Below are 14,753 nucleotides of genomic sequence, written 5' to 3'. Positions count from 1 at the left end.
ATAGTAACCCGTCGTCATTTGATAAAGGTCGAACTCTTCTATTTATGGCGAATGCCCTTAGCCTTGAAGGGTGTTATTTCGAACTTATCAAAATATTAACCCGTTGTCATTCAATCGAGGTCGAAATATTCTTTTTTTGGCGAAGTCCCTTGGCCTTAAACGGTATTATTTTGATCTTATTAAAATAGTAACCCGTCATCGTTCGATCGAGGTCGAACTTATCTTTTTTTGGCGAAGGCCCTTGGCCTTAAAGGGTGTTATTTCGAACTTATCAAAATAGTAAACCGTCGTCGTTCGATCGAGGTCAAACTCTTCTCTTGTTGGCGATGACCCTTGGCCTTAAAGGTTGTTATTTCTAAATTATTTAAATTGTAACCTGTCGTCGTTCGATCGAGGTCAAACTCCTCTCCTTTTGGCGAAGGCCCTAGGCCTTAAACGGTGTTATTTCGAAGTTATGGAAATAGTAACCCATCGTCGTTCGATCGAGGTCGAACTCCTCTCTTTTTGGCGAAGGCCCTTTGCCTTAAAGGGTGTTATTTTCAACTTATCGAAATATTAACCCATCGTCGTTCGATCGAGTTCGAACTCTTCTCTTCTTGGCGAAGGCGCTTGGCCTTAAAGGGTGTTATTTCAAACTTATCGTAATAGTAACCCGTCGTCGTTCGATCTAGGTCGAACTCTTCTCTTTTTAGCGAAGGCCTTTAGCCTTAAAGGGTGTTATTTCAAACTTGTAAAAATAGTAACCCGTCGTCATTATATCGAGGTCGAACTCTTCTCTTTATGGCGAATGCCCTTAGCCTTAAAGGGTGTTATTTCGAACTTATAAAATATTAACCCGTTCTCGTTCAATCGAGGTCGAAGTATTCTTTTTTTGGCGAAGTTCCTTGGCCTTAAACGGTGTTATTTTAAACTAATTAAAATAGTAACCCATCATCGTTCGATCCAGGTCGAACTCATCTTTTTTCTGGCGAAGGCCCTTGGCCTTAAAGGGTGTTATTTCGAACTTATCAAAATAGTAAACCGTCGTCGTTCGATCGAGGTCGAACTCTTCTCTTGTTGGCGATGGCCCTTGGCCTTAAAGCGTGTTATTTCGAACTTATCGAAATAGTAACCAGTCATCGTTGATCGAGATCGAACTCTTCTCTTTTTCATGAAGGCCCTTGCCCTTAAAGTGTGTTATTTCGAACTTGTCAAAATAGTAACCCGTCGTCATTTGATAAAGGTCGAACTCTTCTATTTATGGCGAATGCCCTTAGCCTTGAAGGGTGTTATTTCGAACTTATCAAAATATTAACCCGTTGTCATTCAATCGAGGTCGAAATATTCTTTTTTTGGCGAAGTCCCTTGGCCTTAAACGGTATTATTTTGATCTTATTAAAATAGTAACCCGTCATCGTTCGATCGAGGTCGAACTTATCTTTTTTTGGCGAAGGCCCTTGGCCTTAAAGGGTGTTATTTCGAACTTATCAAAATAGTAAACCGTCGTCGTTCGATCGAGGTCAAACTCTTCTCTTGTTGGCGATGACCCTTGGCCTTAAAGGTTGTTATTTCTAAATTATTTAAATTGTAACCTGTCGTCGTTCGATCGAGGTCAAACTCCTCTCCTTTTGGCGAAGGCCCTAGGCCTTAAACGGTGTTATTTCGAAGTTATGGAAATAGTAACCCATCGTCGTTCGATCGAGGTCGAACTCCTCTCTTTTTGGCGAAGGCCCTTTGCCTTAAAGGGTGTTATTTTCAACTTATCGAAATATTAACCCATCGTCGTTCGATCGAGTTCGAACTCTTCTCTTCTTGGCGAAGGCGCTTGGCCTTAAAGGGTGTTATTTCAAACTTATCGTAATAGTAACCCGTCGTCGTTCGATCTAGGTCGAACTCTTCTCTTTTTAGCGAAGGCCTTTAGCCTTAAAGGGTGTTATTTCAAACTTGTAAAAATAGTAACCCGTCGTCATTATATCGAGGTCGAACTCTTCTCTTTATGGCGAATGCCCTTAGCCTTAAAGGGTGTTATTTCGAACTTATCGAAATAGTGACCCGTCGTCGTTCGATCGAGGTCGAACTCTTCTCTTGTTGGCGAAGGCCTTTGGCCTTAATAAATGTTATTTTGAATTTATCAAAATAGTAACTCGTCGTCGTTCGATCGAGGTCGAACTCTTCTCTTTATGGCGAAGGCCCTTTGCCTTAAAGGGTATTATTTCAAACTTATCGAAATAGTGACCCGTCGTCGTTCGATCGAGGTCGAACTCTTCTCTTGTTGGTGAAGGCCTTTGGCCTTAATAAATGTTATTTTGAATTTATCAAAATAGTAACTCGTCGTCGTTCGATCGAGGTCGAATTCTTCTCTTTATGGCGAAGGCCCTTTTCCTTAAAGGGTGTTATTTTGAACTTATCGAAATAGTAAATCGTCGTCATTCGATCGAGGTCGAACTATTATCTTTTTGGTGAAGGCCCTTGGCATTAAAGGGTGTTATTTTGAACTTATCGAAATAGTAACCCATCGTCGTTCTATGGAGTTCGAACTCTTCTCTTCTTGGCGAAGGCGCTTGGCCTTAAAGGGTGTTATTTCGAACTTATCGTAATAGTAACCCGTCGTCGTTCGATCTAGGTCGAACTCTTCTCTTTTTGGCGAAGGCCCTTAGCCTTAAAGGGTGTTATTTCGAACTTATCGAAATAGTAAATCGTCGTCGTTCGATCGAGGTCGAACTATTCTCTTTTTGGTGAAGGCCCTTGGCATTAAAGGGTGTTATTTTGAACTTATCGAAATAGTAACCCATCGTCGTTCTATGGAGTTCGAACTCTTCTCTTCATGGCGAAGGCGCTTGGCCTTAAAGGGTGTTATTTCGAACTTATCGTAATAGTAACCCGTCATCGTTCGATCTAGGTCGAACTCTTCTCTTTTTGGCGAAGGCCTTTAGCCTTAAAGGGTGTTATTTAAAACATGTAAAAATAGTAACTCGTCGTCATTAGATCGAGGTCGACCTCTTCTCTTTATGGCGAAGGTCCTTTGCCTTAAAGGGTGTTATTTCGAACTTATCGAAATAGTAACCCGTCATCGTTCGATCGACGTCGAACTCTTATCTTTTTGGCGAAGGCCCTTAGCCTTAAAAGGGTGTTATTTCAAACTTTTCAAGTTAGTAACCTGTCGTCAGTCGATCGAGGTCTAACTATTCTCTTTATGGCGAAGTCCTTAGCCTTAAAGGATGTTATTTCAAACTTATAAAAATATTAACCCATTCTCGTTCAATCGAGGTCGAAGTATTCTTTTTTTGGCGAAGTCCCTTGGCCTTAAACGGTGTTATTTTGAACTTATTAAAATAGTAACCCGTCATCGTTCGATCGAGGTCGAACTCATCTTTTTTTGGCGAAGGCCCTTGGCCTTAAAGGGTGTTATTTTGATCTTATCAAAATAGTAAACCGTCGTCGTTCGATCGAGGTCGAACTCTTCTCTTGTTGGCGATGGCCCTTGGCCTTAAAGGGTGTTATTTAGAACTTATTCAAATTGTAACCCGTCGTCATTCGATCAAGGTTGAACTCCTCTCTTTTTGGCGAAGGCCCTTGGACTTAAAGGGTATTATTTCGAACTTATTTAAATAGTAACTCGTCGTCGTTCGATCGAGTTAAAACTCTTCTTTTTTTGGTGAAGGACTTTGGCCTTAAAGGGTGTTATTTCGAACTTATCGAAATACTAACCCGTCATCGTTCGATCGAGGTCGAACTCTTATTTTGTTGGCGAAGGCCCTTGGCCTTAAAAGTTGTTATTTCGAACTTATCGAAATAGTAATTTATCGTTGTTCGATTGACGTCGAACACTTATATTTTTGGTGAAGGCCTTGGTCCTTAAAGAGTGTTATTTCGAACTCATCGAAATAGTAACCCATCGTCGTTTGATCGTGGTCGAACTCTTCTCTTGTTGGAGAAGGCCCATGGCCTTAATAAATGTTATTTTGAATTTATCAAAATAGTAACTCGTCGCCATTCGATCGAGGTCGAACTCTTATCTTTATGTTGAAGGCCCTTCGCCTTAAAGGGTATTATTTCAAACTTATCGAAATAGTGACCCGTCGTCGTTCGATCGAGGTCGAACTCTTCTCTTGTTGGCGAAGGCCCTTCGCCTTAATAAATGTTATTTTGAATTTATCAAAATAGTAACTCGTCGTCGTTCGATCGAGGTCGAACTATTCTCTTTATGGCGAAGGCCCTTTGCCTTAAAGGGTGTTATTTTGAACTTATCGAAATAGTAAATCGTCGTCTTTCGATCGAGGTCGAACTATTAACTTTTTGGTGAAGGCCCTTGGCATTAAAGGGTGTTATTTTGAACTTATCGAAATAGTAACCCATCGTCGTTCTATGGAGTTCGAACTCTTCTCTTCTTGGCGAAGGCGCTTGGCCTTAAAGGGTGTTATTTCGAACTTATCGTAATAGTAACCCGTCGTCGTTCGATCTAGGTCGAACTCTTCTCTTTTTGGCGAAGGCCCTTAGCCTTAAAGGGTGTTATTTCGAACTTATCGAAATAACAGATCGTTGTCGTTCGATCGAGGTCGAACTATTCTCTTTTTGGTGAAGGCCCTTGGCATTAAAGGGTGTTATTTTGAACTTATCGAAATAGTAACCCATCGTCATTCTATGGAGTTCGAACTCTTCTCTTCTTGGCAAAGGCGCTTGGCCTTAAAGGGTGTTATTTCGAACTTATCGTAATAGTAACCCGTCATCGTTCGATCTAGGTCGAACTCTTCTCTTTTTGGCGAAGGCCTTTAGCCTTAAAGGGTGTTATTTCAAACATGTAAAAATAGTAACTCGTCGTCATTAGATCGAGGTCGAACTCTTCTCTTTATGGCGAAGGCCCTTTGCCTTAAAGGGTGTTATTTCGAACTTATCGAAATAGTAACCCGTCATCGTTCGATCGACGTCGAACTCTTATCTTTTTGGCGAAGGCCCTTAGCCTTAAAGGGTGTTATTTCAAACTTGTCAAGTTAGTAACCCGTCGTCATTCGATCGAGGTCGAACTATTCTCTTTATGGCGAATGCCATTAGCCTTAAAGGTTGTTATTTCGAACTTATAAAAATATTAACCCATTCTCGTTCAATCGAGGTCGAAGTATTCTTTTTTTGGCGAAGTCCCTTGGCCTTAAACGGTGTTATTTTGAACTTATTAAAATAGTAACCCGTCATCGTTCGAAAAAGGTCGAACTCATCTTTTTTTTGGCGAAGGCCCTTGGCCTTAAAGGGTGTTATTTCGAACTTATCAAAATAGTAAACCGTCGTCGTTCGATCGAGGTCGAACTCTTCTCTTGTTGGCGATGGCCCTTGGCCTTAAAGGGTGTTATTTCGAACTTATTCAAATTGTAACCCGTCGTCGTTCGATCAAGGTTGAACTCCTCTCTTTTTGGCGAAGGCGCTTGGACTTAAAGGGTATTATTTCGAACTTATTGAAATAGTAACTCGTCGTCTTTCGATCGAGCTCAAACTCTTCTTTTTTGGTGAAGGACTTTGGCCTTAAAGGGTGTTATTTCGAATTTATCGAAATAGTAACCTGTCATCGTTCGATCGAGGTCGAACTCTTATTTTGTTGGCGATGGCCTTTGGCCTTAAAGGTTGTTATTTAGAACTTATCGAAATAGTAATTTATCGTTGTTCGATTGACATCGAACACTTATCTTTTTGGCGAAGGCCTTGGTCCTTAAAGAGTGTTATTTCGAACTCATCGAAATAGTAACCCGTCGTCGTTTGATCGTGGTCGAACTCTTCTCTTGTTGGAGAAGGCCCATGGCCTAAATAAATGTTATTTCGAACTTATCAAAATAGTAACTCGTCATCGTTCGATCGAGGTCGAACTCTTCTCTTTATGGCGAAGGCCCTTTGCCTTAAAGGGTGTTATTTTGAACTTATCGAAATAGTAAATTGTCGTCGTTCGATCGAGGTCGAACTATTATCTTTTTGGTGAAGGCCCTTGGCATTAAAGGGTGTTATTTTGAACTTATCGAAATAGTAACCCATCGTCGTTTTATGGAGTTCGAACTCTTCTCTTCTTGGCGAAGGCGCTTGGCCTTAAAGGGTGTTATTTCGAACTTATCGTAATAGTAACCCGTCGTCGTTCGATCTAGGTCGAACTCTTCTCTTTTTGGCGATGGCCCTTAGCCTTAAAGGGTGTTATTTCAAACTTGTCAAAATAGTAACTCGTCGTCATTAGATCGAGGTCGAAGTCTTCTCTTTATGGCGAAGGCCCTTTGCCTTAAAGGGTGTTATTTCGAACTTATCGAAATAGTAACCCGTCATCGTTCGATCGACATCGAACTCTTATCTTTTTGGCGAAGGCCCTTAGCCTTAAAGGGTGTTATTTCAAACTTTTCAAGTTAGTAACCCGTCGTCATTCAATCGAGGTCGATCTATTCTCTTTATGCCGAAGGCCCTTTGCCTTAAAGGGTGTTATTTCGAACTTATCGAAATAGTAACTCGTCGTCGTTCGATCGAGATCGATGTATTCACTTTTTGGCGAAGGCCCTTGGCCTTAAACGGTGTTTTTTTGAACTTATCAAAATAGTAACCCGTCATCGTTCGATCGAGGTCGAACTGATCTCTTTTTGGCGAAAGCCCTTGGCTTTAAAGGGTTTTATTTCGAACTTATCGATATAGTAAACCGTCGTCGTTCGATCGAGGTTAAACTCTTCCCTTGTTGGCGAAGGCCCTTGTCCTTAAATGGTGTTATTTCGAACTTATTGAAATTGTAACCCGTCGCCGTTCGATTAAGGTTGAACTCCTCTCTTTTTGGCGAAGGCCTGTGTACTTAAAGGGTATTATTTCAAACTTAACGAAATTGTAACTCGTCGTCGTTCGATCAAGGTCAAACTCTTCTTTTTTTGGTGAAGGACCTTGGCCTTAAAGGGTGTTATTTCGAACTTATCAAAATAGTAACCCGTCATCGTTCGATTGACGTCGAACTCTTTTTTTGTTGGCGAAGGCCCTTCGCCTTAAAGGGTGTTATTTCGAACTTCTCGAAATAGTAAGTCGTCTTCATTCAATTGAGGCCGAACTCTTCTCTTTTTGGCGAAGGCCCTTGGCCTTAAAGAGTGTTATTTCGAACTTAAAAAATAGTAACCTACCGTCATTTGATCGAGGTCGAACTCCTCTCCTATTGGCGAAGGCCTTTTACCTTAAAAAGTGTTATTTCGAATTTATCGAAATAGTAACCCATCATCGTTCAATCGAGGTCAAACTCTTCACTTTTTGGCGAAGGCCCTTAGCCTTAAAGGGTGTTATTGGGAACTCATCGAAATAGTAACCCGTCTTCGTTCGATCGAGGTCAAACTCCTCTCCTTTTGGCGAAGGCCCTAGGCCTTAAAAGGTGTTATTTCGATGTTATGGAAATAGTAACCCGTCATCGTTCTATCGAGGCCGAACTCTTCTCTTACTCGCAAAGGCCCTTGGCCTTAAAGGGTGTTATTTCGATGTTATGGAAATAGTAACCAGTCGTCGTTCTATCGAGGCCGAACTCTTCTCTTACTGGCAAAGGCCCTTGGCCTAAAAGGGTGTTATTTTAAACTTATCAAAATAGTAACCCGTCATGGTTCGATCGATGTCGAACCCTTATCTTTTTGGCGAAGCCCTTAGCCTTAAAGTGTGTTATTTCAAACTTGTCAAAATAGTAACCCGTCGTCATTCGATCGAGGTTGAACTCTTCTGTTTATGGTGAAGGCACTATGCCTGAAAGGTTGTTATTTCGAACTTATCGAAATAGTAAATCGTTGTCGTTCGATCGAGGTCGAACTCTTCTCTTTTTGGTGAAGGCCCTTGGCCTTAAAGGGTGTTATTTCGAACTTATTGAAATAGTAAGTCGTCATCATTCGATTGAGGCCGAACTCTTCTCTTTTTGACGAAGGCCCTTGGCCTTAAAGGGTGTTATTTCGAACTTATCAAAATAGTAACCCGTCGTCATTCGATCGAGGTCGAAATCCTCTCTTTTTGGCGAAGGCCCTTGGCCTTAAATGGTGTTATTTCGAACTTATCAAAATAGTAACCTGTCATCGTTCGATCGACGTCGAACTCTTATCTTTTTGGCGAAGGCCATTAGCCTTAAAGGGTTTTATTTCAAACTTGTCAAATTAGTAACCCGTCGTCATTCGATCAAGGTTGAAATCCTATCCTTTTGGCGAAGGCGCTTGGTCTTAAAGGGTGTTATTTCAAACTTATCGAAATACTAACCAGTCGTCGTTCGATCGAGGTCGAATTCTTCTCATTTTGGTGAAGGCCCTTGGCCTTAAAGGGTGTTATTTCGAACTTATCGAAATAGTAAGTCGTCATCATTCGATCGAGGCCGAACTCTTCTCTTTTTGGTGAAGGCCGTTGGCCATAAAGAGTGTTATTTCGAACTTAAAAATAGTAACCGGTCGTCATTCGATTGAGGTCGAACTCCTCTCCTATTGGCAAAGGCCTTTTTCCTTAAAAAGTGTTATTTCGAACTTATCGAAATAGTAACCCATCATCGTTCAATCGAGGTCAAACTCTTCACTTTTTGGCGATGGCCCTTGTCCTTAAATGGTGTTATTTTGAACTTATTGAAATTGTAACCCGTCGCCGTTCGATTAAGGTTGAACTCCTCTCTTTTTGGCGAATGCCCTTGTACTTAAAGGGTATTATTTCAAACTTAACGAAATTGTAACTCGTCGTCGTTCGATCAAGGTCAAACTCTTCTTTTTTTGGTGAAGGACCTTGGCCTTAAAGGGTGTTATTTCGAACTTATCAAAATAGTAACCCGTCATCGTTCGATTGAGGTCGAACTCTTTTTTTGTTGGCGAAGGCCCTTGGCCTTAAAGGGTGTTATTTCGAACTTCTCGAAATAGTAAGTCGTCTTCATTCAATTGAGGCCGAACTCTTCTCTTTTTGGCGAAGGCCCTTGGCCTTAAAGAGTGTTATTTCGAACTTAAAAAATAGTAACCTACCGTCATTTGATCGAGGTCGAACTCCTCTCCTATTGGCGAAGGCCTTTTACCTTAAAAAGTGTTATTTCGAATTTATCGAAATAGTAACCCATCATCGTTCAATCGAGGTCAAACTCTTCACTTTTTGGCGAAGGCCCTTGGCCTTAAAGGGTGTTATTGGGAACTCATCGAAATAGTAACTCGTCTTCGTTCGATCGAGGTTAAACTCCTCTCCTTTTGGCGAAGGCCCTAGGCCTTAAAAGGTGTTATTTCGATGTTATGGAAATAGTAACCCGTCGTCGTTCTATCGAGGCCGAACTCTTCTCTTACTCGCAAAGGCCCTTAGCCTTAAAGGGTGTTATTTCGATGTTATGGAAATATTAACCAGTCGTCGTTCTATCGAGGCCGAACTCTTCTCTTACTGGCAAAGGCCCTTGGCCTAAAAAGGTGTTATTTTAAACTTATCAAAATAGTAACCCGTCATCGTTCGATTGATGTCGAACCCTTATCTTTTTGGCGAAGGCCCTTAGCCTTAAAGTGTGTTATTTCAAACTTGTCAAAATAGTAACCCATCGTCATTCGATCGAGGTTGAACTCTTCTGTTTATGCTGAAGGCACTATGCCTGAAAGGTTGTTATTTCGAACTTATCGAAATAGTAAATCGTTGTCGTTCGATCGAGGTCGAACTCTTCTCTTTTTTTTGTGAAGGCCCTTGGCCTTAAAGGGTGTTATTTCGAACTTATTGAAATAGTAAGTCGTCATCATTCGATTGAGGCCGAACTCTTCTCTTTTTGACGAAGGCCCTTGGCCTTAAAGGGTGTTATTTCGAACTTATCAAAATAGTAACCCGTCGTCATTCGATCGAGGTCGAACTCCTCTCTTTTTGGCGAAGGCCCTTGGCCTTAAATGGTGTTATTTCGAACTTATCAAAATAGTAACCTGTCATCGTTCGATCGACATCGAACTCTTATCTTTTTGGCGAAGGCCATTAGCCTGAAAGGGTGTTATTTCAAACTTGTCAAATTAGTAACCCGTCGTCATTCGATCAAGGTTGAAATCCTATCCTTTTGGCGAAGGCGCTTGGCCTTAAAGGGTGTTATTTCAAACTTATCGAAATACTAACCAGTCGTCGTTCGATCGAGGTCGAACTCTTCTCATTTTGGTGAAGGCCCTTGGCCTTAAAGGGTGTTATTTCGAACTTATCGAAATAGTAAGTCGTCATCATTCGATCGAGGCCGAACTCTTCTCTTTTTGGTGAAGGCCGTTGGCCATAAAGAGTGTTATTTCGAACTTAAAAATAGTAACCGGTCGTCATTCGATTGAGGTCGAACTCCTCTCCTATTGGCAAAGGCCTTTTTCCTTAAAAAGTGTTATTTCGAACTTATCGAAATAGTAACCCATCATCGTTCAATCGAGGTCAAACTCTTCACTTTTGGCGAAGGCCCTTGGCCTTAAAGGGTGTTATTGGGAACTTATCGAAATTGTAATTTGTCTTCCTTCGATCGAGGTCAAACTCCTCTCCTTTTGGCGAAGGCCCTAGGCCTTAAAAGGTGTTATTTCGATGTTATGGAAATAGTAACCCATGGTCGTTCTATCGAGCCCGAAATCTTCTCTTACTGGAAAAGGCCCTTGGCCTTAAAGGGTGTTATTTCGAACTTATCAAAATAGTAACCCGTCGTCATTCGATCGAGGCCGAACTCCTCTCTTTTTGGCGAAGGCCCTCGGCCTTAAATGGTGTTATTTTGAACTTATCAAAATAGTAACCCATCATCGTTCCATTGACGTTTGAACTCTTATCTTTTTGGCGAAGGCCTTAGCCTTAAAGGGTGATATTTCAAACTTGTCAAATTAGTAACCCGTCGTCATTCGATCGAGGTCGAACTTTTCTCTTTTTGGTGAAGGCCGTTGGCCATAAAGAGTGTTATTTCGAACTTAAAAATAGTAACCGGCCGTCATTCGATTGAGGTCGAACTCCTCTCCTATTGGCAAAGGGCTTTTTCCTTAAAAAGTGCTATTTCGAACTTATCGAAATAGTAACCCATCATCGTTCAATCGAGGTCAAACTCTTCACTTTTTGGCGAAGGCCCTTGGCCTTAAAGGGTGTTATTGGGAACTTATCGAAATAGTAACTTGTCTTCCTTCGATCGAGGTCAAACTCCTCTCCTTTTGGCAAAGGCCCTAGGCCTTAAAAGGTGTTATTTCGATATTATGGAAATAGTAACCCGTCGTCGTTCTATCGAGCCCGAAATCTTCTCTTACTGGAAAAGGCCCTTGGCCTTAAAGGGTGTTATTTTGAACTTATCAAAATAGTAACCCGTCGTCATTCGATCGAGGCCGAACTCCTCTCTTTTTGGCGAAGGCCCTCGGCCTTAAATGGTGTTATTTTGAACTTATCAAAATAGTAACCCGTCATCGTTCGATCGACGTCGAACTCTTATCTTTTTGGCAAAGGCCCTTAGCCTTAAAGGGTGATATTTCAAACTTGTCAAATTAGTAACCCGTCGTCATTCGATCGAGGTCGAACTCTTCTGTTTATGGTGAAGGCAATATGCCTGAAAGGTTGTTATTTCGAACTTATCGAAATAGTAACTCGTCGTCGTTCGATCGAGGTCGAACTCTTCTCTTTTTGGTGAAGGCCCTTGGCCTTAAAGGGTGTTATTTCGAACTTATCGAAATAGTAAGTCATCATCATTCGATCGAGGCCGAACTTTTCTCTTTTTGGCGAAGGCCATTGGCCTTAAAGAGTGTTATTTCGAACTTAAAAAATAGTAACCTGTCGTCATTCGATTGAGGTCGAACTCCTCTACTATTGGCGAAGGCCTTTTGCATTAAAAAGTGTTATTTCGAACTTATCGAAATAGTAACCCATCATTGTTCAAGCGAGGTCAGACTCTTCACTTTTTGGCGAAGGCCCTTGGCCTTAAAGAGTGTTATTGGGAACTTATAGATATAGTAACCCATCTTCGTTCGATCGAGGTAAAAATCCTCTCCTTTTGGCGTGTTATTTCGATGTTATGGAAATAGTAACCTGTCATCGTTCTATCGAGGCCGAACTCTTCTCTTACTAGCAAAGGCCCTTGGCCTTAAAGGGTGTTATTTCGAACTTATCAAATTAGTAACCCGTAGTCGTTCGATCGAAGTCGAACTCCTCTTTTTTTGGCCAAGGACATTGGTCTTAAAGGGTTTTATTTTGAACATATCAAAATAGTAACCCGTCATCATTCGATCGAGGTCGAAATCTTCTCGTTTTGGCGAAGGCCCTTAGCCTTAAAGAGTGTTATTTCAAACTTGTCAAGTTAGTAACCCGTCGTCATTCGATCGAGGTCGATCTATTTTCTTTATGCCGAAGGCCCTTTGCCTTAAAGGGTGTTATTTCGAACTTATCGAAATAGTAACTCGTCGTCGTTCGATCGAGATCGATGTATTCACTTTTTGGCGAAGGCCCTTGGCCTTAAACGGTGTTTTTTTGAACTTATCAAAATAGTAACCCGTCATCGTTCGATCGAGGTCGAACTGATCTGTTTTTGGCGAAGGCCCTTGGCCTTAAAGGGTGTTATTTCAAACTTATCGATATAGTAAACCGTCGTCGTTCGATCGAGGTTAAACTCTTCCCTTGTTGCCGATGGCCCTTGTCCTTAAATGGTGTTATTTCGAACTTATTGAAATTGTAACCCGTCGCCGTTCGATTAAGGTTGAACTCCTCTCTTTTTGGCGAAGGCCCTTGTACTTAAAGGGTATTATTTCAAACTTAACGAAATTGTAACTCGTCGTCGTTCGATCAAGGTCAAACTCTTCTTTTTTTGGTGAAGGACCTTGGCCTTAAAGGGTGTTATTTCGAACTTATCAAAATAGTAACTCGTCATCGTTCGATTGAGTTCGAACTCTTTTTTTGTTGGCGAAGGCCCTTGGCCTTAAAGGGTGTTATTTCGAACTTCTCAAAATAGTAAGTCGTCTTCATTCAATTGAGGCCGAACTCTTCTCTTTTTGGCGAAGGCCCTTGGCCTTAAAGAGTGTTATTTCGAACTTAAAAAATAGTAACCTACCGTCATTCTATCGAGGTCGAACTCCTCTCCTATTGGCGAAGGCCTTTTACCTTAAAAAGTGTTATTTCAAACTTATCGAAATAGTAACCCATCATCGTTCAATCGAGGTCAAACTCTTCACTTTTTGGCGAAGGCCCTTGGCCTTAAAGGGTGTTATTGGGAACTCATCGAAATAGTAACCCGTCTTTGTTCGATCGAGGTCAAACTCCTCTCCTTTTGGCGAAGGCCCTAGGCCTTAAAAGGTGTTATTTCGATGTTATGGAAATAGTAACCCGTCGTCGTTCTATCGAGGCCGAACTCTTCTCTTACTCGCAAAGGCCCTTGGCCTTAAAGGGTATTATTTCGATGTTATGGAAATAGTAACCAGTCGTCGTTCTATCGAGGCCGAACTCTTCTCTTACTGGCAAAGGCCCTTGGCCTAAAAGGGTGTTATTTTAAACTTATCAAAATAGTAACCTGTCATCGTTCGATCGATGTCGAACCCTTATCTTTTTGGCGAAGGCCCTTAGCCTTAAAGTGTGTTATTTCAAACTTGTCAAAATAGTAACACGTCGTCATTCGATCGAGGTTGAACTCTTCTGTTTATGGTGAAGGCACTATGCCTGAAAGGTTGTTATTTCGAACTTATCGAAATAGTAAATCGTTGTCGTTCGATCGAGGTCGAACTCTTCTCTTTTTGGTGAAGGCCCTTGGCCTTAAAGGGTGTTATTTCGAACTTATTGAAATAGTAAGTCGTCATCATTCGATTGAGGCCGAACTCTTCTCTTTTTGACAAAGGCCCTTGGCCTTAAAGGGTGTTATTTCGAACTTATCAAAATAGTAACCCGTCGTCATTCGATCGAGGTCGAACTCCTCTCTTTTTGGCGAAGGCCCTTGGCCTTAAATGGTGTTATTTCGAACTTATCAAAATAGTAATTCGTCATTGTTCGATCGACGTCGAACTCTTATCTTTTTGGCGAAGGCCATTAGCCTGAAAGGGTGTTATTTCAAACTTGTCAAATTAGTAACCCGTCGTCATTCGATCAAGGTTGAAATCCTATCCTTTTGGCGAAGGCGCTTGGCCTTAAAGGGTGTTATTTCAAACTTATCGAAATACTAACCAGTCGTCGTTCGATCGAGGTCGAACTCTTCTCATTTTGGTGAAGGCCCTTGGCCTTAAAGGGTGTTATTTCGAACTTATCGAAATAGTAAGTCGTCATTATTCGATCGAGGCCGAACTCTTCTCTTTTTGGTGAAGGCCATTGGCCATAAAGAGTGTTATTTCGAACTTAAAAATAGTAACCGGTCGTCATTCGATTGAGGTCGAACTCCTCTCCTATTGGCAAAGGCCTTTTTCCTTAAAAAGTGTTATTTCGAACTTATCGAAATAGTAACCCATCATCGTTCAATCGAGGTCAAACTCTTCACTTTTTGGCGATGGCCCTTGTCCTTAAATGGTGTTATTTCGAACTTATTGAAATTGTAACCCGTCGCCGTTCGATTAAGGTTGAACTCCTCTCTTTTTGGCGAATGCCCTTGTACTTAAAGGGTATTATTTCAAACTTAACGAAATTGTAACTCGTCGTCGTTTGTTCAAGGTCAAACTCTTCTTTTTTTGGTGAAGGACCTTGGCCTTAAAGGGTGTTATTTCGAACTTATCAAAATAGTAACCCGTCATCGTTCGATTGAGGTCGAACTCTTTTTTTGTTGGCGAAGGCCCTTGGCCTTAAAGGGTGTTATTTCGAACTTCTCGAAATAGTAAGTCGTCTTCATTCAATTGAGGCCGAACTCTTCTCTTTTTGGCGAAGGCCCTTGGCCTTAA

This window comes from Nicotiana tabacum, chromosome 7 (genome assembly GCF_000715075.1).
Source record: "Nicotiana tabacum cultivar K326 chromosome 7, ASM71507v2, whole genome shotgun sequence".
Classification (NCBI taxonomy): Eukaryota; Viridiplantae; Streptophyta; class Magnoliopsida; order Solanales; family Solanaceae; genus Nicotiana; species Nicotiana tabacum.
Note: the sequence above shows the minus strand (reverse complement) of the source record.